The 11621-nt window shown below is 55.5% G+C and overlaps 2 long non-coding RNA genes across 4 annotated transcripts; both read left to right on the plus strand.

The window, feature by feature from the left end:
* The first annotated feature begins 427 nt into the window (after positions 1–427).
* Positions 428–9817, plus strand: LOC146420666 (uncharacterized). Of its 3 annotated transcripts, XR_014849069.1 has the most exons (4): positions 428–661; positions 5240–5284; positions 9362–9381; positions 9610–9817. It is a non-coding gene; the product is annotated as an uncharacterized LOC146420666 (long non-coding RNA). The 3 variants fall into 3 exon arrangements; XR_014849067.1 differs by lacking the exons at positions 9362–9381; positions 9610–9817 and adding an exon at positions 9418–9479; XR_014849068.1 differs by lacking the exon at positions 9610–9817 and having other exon boundaries at positions 9362–9400.
* LOC146420667 (uncharacterized) lies at positions 6138–7992 on the plus strand. Its single transcript, XR_014849070.1, has 3 exons — positions 6138–6977; positions 7141–7254; positions 7433–7992. It is a non-coding gene; the product is annotated as an uncharacterized LOC146420667 (long non-coding RNA).
* Positions 9818–11621: the final 1804 nt, after the last annotated feature.

The following is an 11621-nucleotide window of genomic DNA, read 5'->3' on the forward strand; positions in this document are numbered from 1 at the left end:
TTAAGGAGTATTTAATGGATTTTGGTTTGGGGCATTTTTTTCTTTATTTTTAGTTCTTTTTTGTTTTTAATGGTTTTTTTTTAATTGGATTTTAATTTTTTTTGCTTTTTATTTTTGGGAGGTTTTTTTGGGCAGGGTTTGGGGCTCTTTTTATTTTTAGTTTAATTTTTTGGGTTTTGTTTCTGGCTTTTTGTGTGTTTGGGTCTGTGCGTGGTGTTTCGTTGGTTTTTGGGGGGGCATGGGGGGCTTTTGGGCATTTTTGATTCTTTTTGGGGGGATTAAGAGTTTTTTTTATTTTTGGGGAGGTAGGTTTTTTTGCAAGCTGTGGCTCAGCTCCAGTTGTACAGCCAGCTGTCAGTGAGGCGCTGCAGCTGCCCTGGGGCTCTGAGGGCTCGGAGGCTCTGTGAGTGGAGCGCACTGAGAGAGGGGAAAAAGGGCGGGAAAATCCGGTCTGCGCCGGCTCGAGCTGAGCCCGCCGGTCCCTCAGAGCAGCGGCGGAGAAATGGCAGCCGGTGTGTGCTTGTACGCGAGGCGCTGCGGGGCACACGTAAGGCGCCCGGGAGTCGCCCTCGGGCAGACCCCGACCTGTGGCACCGAGGAAGGAGGGGCGGCATCGTCGCAGAACTCCAGAGCCTTCCAGTTTGTGAGGGGAAAAGCGGAGGTGAGTGAGGGTACAGCGAGTACTACATAGGGAGGGGAGTGCTGGAGGTCGAACCGGCTCTGCCCGCCCCTGTCGGCGAGGCACCGGGCAGAGGGCGGGGTGGTGGGGGGAATAGGTAAGTGCTGTGGGGATCGCCTCAGGGCAGCCCCTGGGCTGAGACAGCCACGGAGAAGAGATAGCTTCGATACAATGTTTCACTTCGTGAGGGGAAACTGTGGGACCTGTGAGGGCAGAGCACCAGCTTCATGGGCAGGAATGTTAGAGTTCCCTGGCTGTAGGCTGCGGGATGAGCATTTTGGAGCAAAATTGAGCCGTGTGAGACAAAAGCTGCAGTAATTTGTGGAGGACGTGTAGTGGACATTATTGGCGGGAAAACCTGAGGGAAGCCCTGTAGCTGAGAAAAACGGGGAAAAGTCTAAGGTAATTTGTGGAGCAAAGGCAGAGGAAAATGTGTGATAAAATCTGAGGTAATTTTTGCGGGGCAGAAGAAGCATCTTTGACTGAAAATCTGGGATAACAAGGGTGATGCCTGGAAAGCTAGGCTGACAATAAAGCCCTATAGAGCAGGTATTTATTTATTTATTTATTGCAGCACTGGAGGTGAGGGGGATTTCTCCTCCTAACTCAGCTGCCTTTGTCAAATAGTCTGCTTCATTTATACCGTCAATATCGCTTAATGTTACTATGTTATTATAGCATGTGTTAAAGTTATAGTATATATTGATGTTACTTTGTCACTATATACCAGTGCTATGAATGTACATAAGATGATCTGATGGTTTTAAATGCAGTTCTTTTGCACTGCACTTGCGCCTCCCCAGTTTGGTGGTCCTGAGGGTCATGTGATGAAAGCTTTTAAACTTTTTCCTCGGAGATGAACCATTATGGTGTTTCTTGTTCTGTCTGGTTGTAACTGGTATGAATTCTGTATTTTGTGGCCGAGTAGCTTTAATTTTTTTTGGCTTTACACTGGCTTTACATCGAATTTCTCATTACTGCTATAGTTGTGATTTTTGATGCTATCTACCTGGTGAATTGGTGATTTTTGTGTGTTTCTGTTTGTTTATTTGGTGGTTTTGGAGTTTTTTAGTTTTGTTTCTTTTTATTGCTTGTTTCTGTTTGGTTTTTTTCGGGGATTTTGGGATTAGTGGTTTTTTGTTTTTTCTCTTTTGGGGTTTGGGGTTTTTGGTTGTTTAGGGGTTTTATGTTTTTATTTTGTTTATCTTTTTGGGGGTTTTTTGGTTTTTAAGGTTTAAATTTTTGGGGTGTTTTTTGGGGTGTATGTGGAGATTTTTATGTTTTTTGTTTTTGAGGGATTTTTTTGGTTTTTATTTTTGGGTCTTTTTTGGGTTTTCTGTGGGGTTTTTTTTTGGTTTTTTGAATTTTTGGGGTTTTTTTCCTCTTGGCTTTTTTTTCAGTTTTTTTTTGTTTTGGGGATATTTTAGATTTAGAAGTTTTTTTGGTTTTGAGTCCTTTTTTTTCCCTTCTTGCTCCCTTCTTTCTTCTCCCTTCTTCTTTGGTCCTTTTTTCCTTTTGTTTTTTTGCTCCTTTTTGGGTCTTTTGTTTCCTTTTCTGGGGTTTGGGGATGTTTTTTGGGGCTCTTTATATTTTTTGTTTGGTTTTTTGCATGTGTGGTGTTTGGTTGGTTTTTTTTGGCTTTTTTTGCGGCGGGGTTTGGGGGTTTTTAGGCTTCTTTGGTTCGTTGTTTTAGGGGGTTTGGTGGTGTTTGGTTTGTTTTGGGTGGGGTTGGTGTTTTTTTTTGAGGGGGGGAGGTGGTTTTTTGCAGTTTGTTTTTTTGGTTTTTTGTTGGGGTGGTTTTTTTCTATTCAGTGTTAGGCAACTAGTTAAACATAATTTAGCCATTACATTGCATAGGAAGTTATAATTCGAGTTATATTTGTATATAGAAAGTTACGGTTTAGATTATATATCACTGTAGAAAACTGTGATTCGGGTTCTAAAGCAATAGCAAGCTGCGATTGGGGTTCTGGCTCTTCTGCTGGAGCAAGCTGTGGTTCGGCTCCTGTTGCTGCAGCCAGCTGTCAGTGAGGGCGATGCGGGTTTGCAGTGTCTCTGAGGGAACCGAGGCTCTCTGAGGGGAACGTGCTGAGGGAGGGAAAAAGGGCGGGAAAAATTGGTCAGCGCCAGTTCGGGCTGAGCCTGCCGCTCCTCTCAGAGCTGCGGCGGGGAAATAGCATCAGCTGAGGATGAAAAGGCAGAGAAAAATTTGTAATAAAACCTGAGATAATTTTTGCGGAGCACAAGGAACATTTTGGAAGGGAAATGTGAAGAAGTCTCAGGAGGACAGGATGGGTTTTTTGGTGCATAAGTTGAGACAACCTGTAGGGGACGTTTTGGAGAGAAAACTTGAGGTACTCTGCAGGGGGTAAAATGTCATGTTGTTTATAAGAAAACCTTGTATGAGGTAGAGGAAAGAAATTAGCTTTTTTTGATGTGAATTTTTTGGGGTGAATTTAATGTCATTTAGAGAGGAAAAATGAGCATTTTTGAGGGAAAGTCTGTTGTGGGGCAGAAAGCAGAGGTAGCATCTTTGACAGAAAATCTGAGATAACAAGGAAGGATGATGCCCAAAAAGCTAGGCTGAAAATAAAGCCCTATAGAGCAGGTATTTCTGTATTGCAGCACTGGAGGTGAGGGAGATTTCTCCACCTAACTCACCTGCCTTTTTCAAGTGCTCTGCTTTAATTATACAGTAAATATTGCTTAATGTCACTATGTTATAGTATATATTAATGCTGTAGTATATATTGATGTTACTGTGTCACTGTATACCAGTGCAAGGAATTTACATAAGATGATTTGATGGTTATAAATAGTTCTTTTGCACTGCACTTGCGCCTCCCCCATTTGGTGGTCCTGAGGGTCTTGTTGTGATTAAGATTCAAGGTGTTCTTTGCATCTGAGCTTTTCAACTTTGTCTTCAGAGATGAACCTTTATGGTGTTTCTTGTTCTCTCTGGTTATGACTGGCATAAATTCTGTATTTTGTAGCCAAATGGCTTTGCATTTGCCAGTTGCTAATTAATACTATACTTGTCAATCTTTGAAGCTCTGCACTTGGTGAGCTGGGTGTTTGTTTATTGTTTGTTTGTCTGTGTGTTTTTCTGGGATTTTTTTGGTTTGGTTTTTTGGTTTTTTTTGGTTGTTTTTTTGGGGGGAATCTTTTTTTCTTGGAGGTTGTTTAGGGGGAGGAGATTTATTTGGGGGGGTTTTGGGGGGTGGCTTGGCAGCTTTTTTAGGGGTTTTTTGGGGGGGGGTTTGGTTTGTGGTTTTGCTTTATTTTGTGTTTGGTTTTTTCTTGGTTTTGTTAGTTTTTTGCTTTTTTGTTTGTTATTTTGGGGTTTTTGGCCGTTTTGTGTTTTGGTGGTGTTTTTTCTGTTGTGAGGGGTTTTGGGTTCTTTTGGGAAGGGTTTGTTGATTTTTTTTTTTTTTTTTTTTAATTTTTTTTTTGGGGGGGTTTCCACTTGATCAGTTCTTTGGTTTTAGGTTTCTTTTTTTTCCTTGTTTTTGCTTTTTTTTTGTTTGGGTCTTTTTTGTCCATGCAGTGCTAAACCACTAGTTACCCATATATTAGGCATTACATTTACAATTTAAATTTACAATTCAAGTTATATTAGTATTTACACAGTTTTGGTTCATATTGCTGTAGAAAGTTTTTGTTTAAATTACATTGCTATAGCAAGCTGTGCTTGAGGTTCTGAAGATACAGCAGCCTGTGGTTGAGGTTCTATAGCTACAGCGAGCTGCACTTGGGGTTCTATTGCTATAGCTGGCTGTGCTCAGGGCTCTAGCGCACTGTGATTTGAATGAGGAAGCTATCTTGTAACTCCCACTCAATTTATATAGGCATCTGGACATAGGTGATGGTTTTAGCAGAAAAACTGATGTACTTTAGAAGAGCACTGGCGTGGCCAGAGTGGAAAGCTGAAGATAAAAGCGGTTTAGAAAAGTTGTTTGAGTTGTGATGTGCAAAACGGTGCCCTTATTTCTAAACTGGGCAGGGAAAATAAGTGTGGCTAAAACTGTTTTTAACTATGGACTTTGTGAAAGCTTTATGCCTAGAAGGTTTTATAAGTGTAAAGAAATATGTACAACATTTTGTTTTTTGGAAGAAGAGATTGCAAACCAAATATCTTCATAGAAATTCATGTCATTTGTTATGATAATGATTAGACAACAAAGTCTTAATCAGATGTATTCAGTACAGAGGGCAGAATCTGAAAAAACAAGTACAGTGTAACACATTATTTTGAAAAAGTATTGAGGCAATAATATAAAACGGTGAAAAAATAATTGTAGGACTTAATGTCACTTAGCAATACCAATGACAAGGGAAAGTATCCTTCACATACACCTGAGAAATAACAGAGTGCTGTCCCCAGTCAGGGAGGGATTTTGAAATACACATTCTATGAAAAAAGTATATTTGAAGACCCACTATTAGAGTTAGGAAAGTGGTGGCTCGAGGACGTCGCCGTGGGGCTACTGGGTCACCGTCACCTTCAGGGACAGGGGGTGAGGGTTCTTCAGGCCTCACCTTGTTGTTGTCCATTGGCAGAAGCCGTGGGATGACAAGGTGAGAGGAGCCAGCGAGAGAAGAGAGGTCAAGAGTTAGAACGTCGAGGCAAGGCGAGCGCAGCGGTGGCCTGGAGGCGAAGAAGGGGGTACGAGAGGCCCTCTGGGTAAAGGCCATAGCTCCGTGCTGGGCGACCGCCCCTGTAAGTGAGAGGGGCAAGGTCTTTGTTGTTGGTGTTTTGCCAACGTTGTGCTCCTTTGGCTGCCCGGAGGGGGGGGCCACCTTGTAAGCAGGGTCAGAGCCCCTCTCTCCGCACTCGCGTCGGGGACGCGGAGCTCTCCCGGCCCCCCAGCCCACCCTGTAAGCAGGGCGCAGGGCTTCTCCCCGAGCCCGGCAGCTTTCTGCCTAGTCTGCTGGCCCCTGGCCAGCGTGACCCCCCCGTACTCGGGGCGCGTCACGGCCTCTGACCCCGTGCCACCCCTGAGTAGCCTCAGGGTGGCGAGGCCCCTGCGTGTCGTCCCCGAAGAGCAGGGGCGAGACCCGAGGCTTTTGCCTTCCGGTCGGCGGTGGGGACGGTTTCTTTGGTCCGGTGGCTGCACAGAGCTTGCTCCCCCTTCCGGGACTGCGTTCCCCCCTCCCTTTGTCCCTCTGTGTGTAGTTGGCGTGCGTGAGCGAGTGTGGCTGCACTTTAGACCCCCTTTAGAAATAGGCCAGCCTAGCTTAGACGTCCCAGGAGGGAAAGAGGAGCTGTGTGCAGGCACTTGGCTGAAGGAACCCTCGCCATGGCCGGGCGGGGGGGGAAAGGCTCAGGCCTTGGCCCTGCTTGCCGAGGGCGGCACCAAGCCGCTTAATGGCAGCGTGGGCACGCTGACCTGCCTGTAGCCAGGGCCCGGGTCTCTGCCTGCGCTGCGCGGCTGCCAGTCCTGACGGCATCAAGCCGCTTAGTGGTAGCGTGGGCACGCTGACCCGCCTGTAGCCAGGGGCCGGGTCTCTGCCTGCGCTGCACGGCTGGCCGTCCTGCAGGTGCTACCGACCTGCTGGCACGCCACGGCCCCATAGTCGGGGCACGTGTCACGATTTTGTGGAGCCCCTTTGTCCCCAGGAGCAGCCCCGGGTCCCTGTAACTCAGGGCTGGAGAGGCTGCTCTAGGCAGGTGACAGGAACGAGAGCGCTCCGTGGCGCTTTGTTGGGAGTGCCGGGCCACGGGGGACGGCCCCGTAAGTGGGGTTGTGTGCGTCCCCGGGCCTCGGCGGGCGGTCGGAGGGACCCCCTGTAATCAGGCGGGTATCCCTGGCCCCGGCCTTTTAGGGGCCTGGGGCCAGGAGTGACGGGGGGCCGGGCGTGTGCCCTCCCTGTCCTCGGGGCTGGGCTCCCGGCCCCTGGGCCTTAGGCCGTGTTCGTGGACTGGCTTAACTGTCAAGTGTGGAGTGTCGAGTATCAGTTCCTGTCGCCGTGGGGGAAGGCCGAGCTCCGTGGCCCCCGGGTGTCGACCGGCCTGTAAGCAGGCTTGCGTGTCTGGGAGCCTCGGTGCTCCCTCAGCCGGCAGCCTAGGGGGGGGTTAGGCCCCCGGAACCGGAGAGGAGAAGGAGCCCCCTCCGCAGGCCTCGGGGCCCAGAGCCGGTGCTCTGGAGTCCCGGGCACTTTACAGTCCAGGCAGCGGCCGGAGGCCCCCGTAAGCAGGGCTAGCAGCCTCTTTGGCCGCTGCTGTGCGTGCCCAGCTTCATTTGCCCAGAGGGCCTCGCTCCCAGCGTCGGATGGGACTGCGCCGGACGTCGCGATGGTAAGCCGAGCTGAAGCTGGGGGCTTTAGTGGAGCTGGGGCGGGGGGCTGGTGTCTGTGGGTAGCGGCTCGAGGATCTCCCCCTGGGGCTGCTGGGTGGCCGTTCCCCTCAGGCGTGGGAGCCGGAGCCTTTCGGTGCTGAGCGTCTCGTCGTCTGTTGGCAGAAGCCGTGGGATGACGAGGCGAGAGCTGCAGCGTCGAGCTCAAGAGTGGGACGGCGAGGTCAAGAGCGAGCACGGCGAGAGCTGCAGCGGCGAGCTCAAGAGTGGAACGGCGAGGTCAAAAAGACGGAAACACGGCAAACTGTGACGAGTCCAAGAGTTAAACACGGCGAGGTCAAGAGTTAGAACGGCGAGTCAAGAGTTAGAACGGCGAGTCAAGGTTAGAACGGCGGAGTCAAGAGTTAGCAGCCCGAGTCAAGAGTTCGACGGCGAGTCAAGTAGAAACGGCCCCGAGGCAAGGCGAGCGCAGCGGTGGCCTGGAGGCGAAGAAGGGGGTACGAGAGGCCCTCTGGGTAAAGGCCATAGCTCCGTGCTGGGCGACCGCCCCTGTAAGTGAGAGGGGCAAGGTCTTTGTTGTTGGTGTTTTGCCAACGTTGTGCTCCTTTGGCTGCCCGGAGGGGGGGGCCACCTTGTAAGCAGGGTCAGAGCCCCTCTCTCCGCACTCGCGTCGGGGACGCGGAGCTCTCCCGGCCCCCCAGCCCACCCTGTAAGCAGGGCGCAGGGCTTCTCCCCGAGCCCGGCAGCTTTCTGCCTAGTCTGCTGGCCCCTGGCCAGCGTGACCCCCCCGTACTCGGGGCGCGTCACGGCCTCTGACCCCGTGCCACCCCTGAGTAGCCTCAGGGTGGCGAGGCCCCTGCGTGTCGTCCCCGAAGAGCAGGGGCGAGACCCGAGGCTTTTGCCTTCCGGTCGGCGGTGGGGACGGTTTCTTTGGTCCGGTGGCTGCACAGAGCTTGCTCCCCCTTCCGGGACTGCGTTCCCCCCTCCCTTTGTCCCTCTGTGTGTAGTTGGCATGCGTGAGCGAGTGTGGCTGCACTTTAGACCCCCTTTAGAAATAGGCCAGCCTAGCTTAGACGTCCCAGGAGGGAAAGAGGAGCTGTGTGCAGGCACTTGGCTGAAGGAACCCTCGCCATGGCCGGGCGGGGGGGGAAAGGCTCAGGCCTTGGCCCTGCTTGCCGAGGGCGGCACCAAGCCGCTTAATGGCAGCGTGGGCACGCTGACCTGCCTGTAGCCAGGGCCCGGGTCTCTGCCTGCGCTGCGCGGCTGCCAGTCCTGACGGCATCAAGCCGCTTAGTGGTAGCGTGGGCACGCTGACCCGCCTGTAGCCAGGGGCCGGGTCTCTGCCTGCGCTGCACGGCTGGCCGTCCTGCAGGTGCTACCGACCTGCTGGCACGCCACGGCCCCATAGTCGGGGCACGTGTCACGATTTTGTGGAGCCCCTTTGTCCCCAGGAGCAGCCCCGGGTCCCTGTAACTCAGGGCTGGAGAGGCTGCTCTAGGCAGGTGACAGGAACGAGAGCGCTCCGTGGCGCTTTGTTGGGAGTGCCGGGCCACGGGGGACGGCCCCGTAAGTGGGGTTGTGTGCGTCCCCGGGCCTCGGCGGGCGGTCGGAGGGACCCCCTGTAATCAGGCGGGTATCCCTGGCCCCGGCCTTTTAGGGGCCTGGGGCCAGGAGTGACGGGGGGCCGGGCGTGTGCCCTCCCTGTCCTCGGGGCTGGGCTCCCGGCCCCTGGGCCTTAGGCCGTGTTCGTGGACTGGCTTAACTGTCAAGTGTGGAGTGTCGAGTATCAGTTCCTGTCGCCGTGGGGGAAGGCCGAGCTCCGTGGCCCCCGGGTGTCGACCGGCCTGTAAGCAGGCTTGCGTGTCTGGGAGCCTCGGTGCTCCCTCAGCCGGCAGCCTAGGGGGGGGTTAGGCCCCCGGAACCGGAGAGGAGAAGGAGCCCCCTCCGCAGGCCTCGGGGCCCAGAGCCGGTGCTCTGGAGTCCCGGGCACTTTACAGTCCAGGCAGCGGCCGGAGGCCCCCGTAAGCAGGGCTAGCAGCCTCTTTGGCCGCTGCTGTGCGTGCCCAGCTTCATTTGCCCAGAGGGCCTCGCTCCCAGCGTCGGATGGGACTGCGCCGGACGTCGCGATGGTAAGCCGAGCTGAAGCTGGGGGCTTTAGTGGAGCTGGGGCGGGGGGCTGGTGTCTGTGGGTAGCGGCTCGAGGATCTCCCCCTGGGGCTGCTGGGTGGCCGTTCCCCTCAGGCGTGGGAGCCGGAGCCTTTCGGTGCTGAGCGTCTCGTCGTCTGTTGGCAGAAGCCGTGGGATGACGAGGCGAGAGCTGCAGCGTCGAGCTCAAGAGTGGGACGGCGAGGTCAAGAGCGAGCACGGCGAGAGCTGCAGCGGCGAGCTCAAGAGTGGAACGGCGAGGTCAAGAGCGAGCACGGCGAGAGCTGCAGCAGCGAGCTCAAGAGTTAGAACGGCGAGCTCAAGAGTTAGAACGGCGAGCTCAAGAGTAGAACGGCGAGCTCAAGAGCCAAACCGCAGCGAGAGCTCTGTGGCCCCGAGCTCAAAGAGTTAGAGCAGCCGGCGAGGTCAAGAGTTAGAGCGGCGAGGTCAAGAGTTAGAACGGCGAGTCCAAGGATTAGAAGCAGCGAGGTCAAGAGTAGAACGGCGAGGCAAAGGCGAGCACAGCGGCGGCCTGGAGGCGAAGAAGGGGGCACGAGAGGCCCTCTGGGTAAAGGCCATAGCTCCGTGCTGGGCGACCGCCCCTGTAAGTGAGAGGGGCAAGGTCTTTGTTGTTGGTGTTTTGCCAACGTTGTGCTCCTTTGGCTGCCCGGAGGGGGGGGCCGCCTTGTAAGCAGGGTCAGAGCCCCTCTCTCCGCACTCGCGTCGGGGACACGGAGCTCTCCCGGCACCCCAGCCCACCCTGTAAGCAGGGCGCAGGGCTTCTCCCCGAGCCCGGCAGCTTTCTGCCTAGTCTGCTGGCCCCTGGCCAGCGTGACCCCCCGTACTCGGGGCGCGTCACGGCCTCTGACCCCGTGCCACCCCTGAGTAGGCTCAGGGTGGCGAGGCCCCTGCGTGTAGTCCCCGAAGAGCAGGGGCGAGACCCGAGGCTTTCGCCTTCCGGTCGGCTGTGGGGACGGTTCCTTTGGTCCGGTGGCTGCACAGAGCTTGCTCCCCCTTCCGGGACTGCGTTCCCCCTCCATCCCCCCCCCCTCCCCTGTGTCCCCCAGTGTGTAGTTGGCGTGCGTGAGCGAGTGTGGCTGCGCTTTAGACCCCCTTTAGAAATAGGCCAGCCTAGCTTAGACGTCCCAGGAGGGAAAGAGGAGCTGTGTGCAGGCACTTGGCTGAAGGAACCCTCGCCATGGCCGGGCGGGGGGGGAAAGGCTCAGGCCTTGGCCCTGCTTGCCGAGGGCGGCACCAAGCCGCTTAATGGCAGCGTGGGCACGCTGACCCGCCTGTAGCCAGGGCCTGGGTCTCTGCCCGCGCTGCGCGGCTGCCAGTCCTGACGGCACCGAGCCGCTTAGTGGTAGCGTGGGCACGCTGACCCGCCTGTAGCCAGGGGCCGGGTCTCTGCCTGCGCTGCACGGCTGGCCGTCCTGCAGGTGCTACCGACCTGCTGGCACGCCACGGCCCCGTAGTCGGGGCACGTGTCACGATTTTGTGGAGCCCCTTTGTCCCCAGGAGCGGCCCCGGGTCCCTGTAACTCAGGGCTGGAGAGGCTGCTCTAGGCAGGTGACAGGAACGAGAGCGCTCCGTGGCGCGTTGTTGGGAGTGCCGGGCCACGGGGGACGGCCCCGTAAGTGGGGTTGTGTGCGTCCCCGGGCCTCGGCGGGCGGTCGGAGGGACCCCCTGTAATCAGGCGGGTATCCCTGGCCCCGGCCTTTTAGGGGCCTGGGGCCAGGAGTGACGGGGGGCCGGGCGTGTGCCCTCCCTGTCCTCGGGGCTGGGCTCCCGGCCCCTGGGCCTTAGGCCGTGTTCTTGGACTGGCTTAACTGTCAAGTGTCGAGTGTCAAGTATCAGTTCCTGTCACCGTGGGGGAAGGCCGAGCTCCGTGGCCCCCCGGGTGTCGACCGGCCTGTAAGCAGGCTTGCGTGTCTGGGAGCCTCGGTGCTCCCTCAGCCGGCAGCCTAGGTGGGGGTTAGCCCCCTGCAACCGGAGAGGAGAAGGAGCCCCCTCCGCAGGCCTCGGGGCCCAGAGCCGGTGCTCTGGAGTCCCGGGCACTTTACAGTCCAGGCAGCGGCCGGAGGCCCCTGTACGCAGGGCTAGCAGCCTCTTTGGCCGCTGCTGTGCGTGCCCAGCTTCATTTGCCCAGAGGGCCTCGCTCCCAGCGTCGGATGGGACTGCGCCGGACGTCGCGATGGTAAGCCGAGCTGAAGCTGGGGGCTTTAGTGGAGCTGGGGCGGGGGGCTGGTGTCTGTGGGTAGCGGCTCGAGGATCTCCCCCTGGGGCTGCTGGGTGGCCGTTCCCCTCAGGCGTGGGAGCCGGAGCCTTTCGGTGCTGAGCGTCTCGTCGTCTGTCGGCAGAAGCCGTGGGATGACGAGGCGAGAGCTGCAGCGTCGAGCTCAAGAGTGGGACGGCGAGGTCAAGAGCGAGCACGGCGAGAGCTGCAGCGGCGAGCTCAAGAGTGGAACGGCGAGGTCAAGAGCGAGCACGGCGAGAGCTGC

Source organism: Lichenostomus cassidix, unplaced genomic scaffold (genome assembly GCF_008360975.1).
Source record: "Lichenostomus cassidix isolate B80296 unplaced genomic scaffold, HeHo_3.0 HiC_scaffold_103, whole genome shotgun sequence".
Lineage (NCBI taxonomy): Eukaryota > Metazoa > Chordata > Aves > Passeriformes > Meliphagidae > Lichenostomus > Lichenostomus cassidix.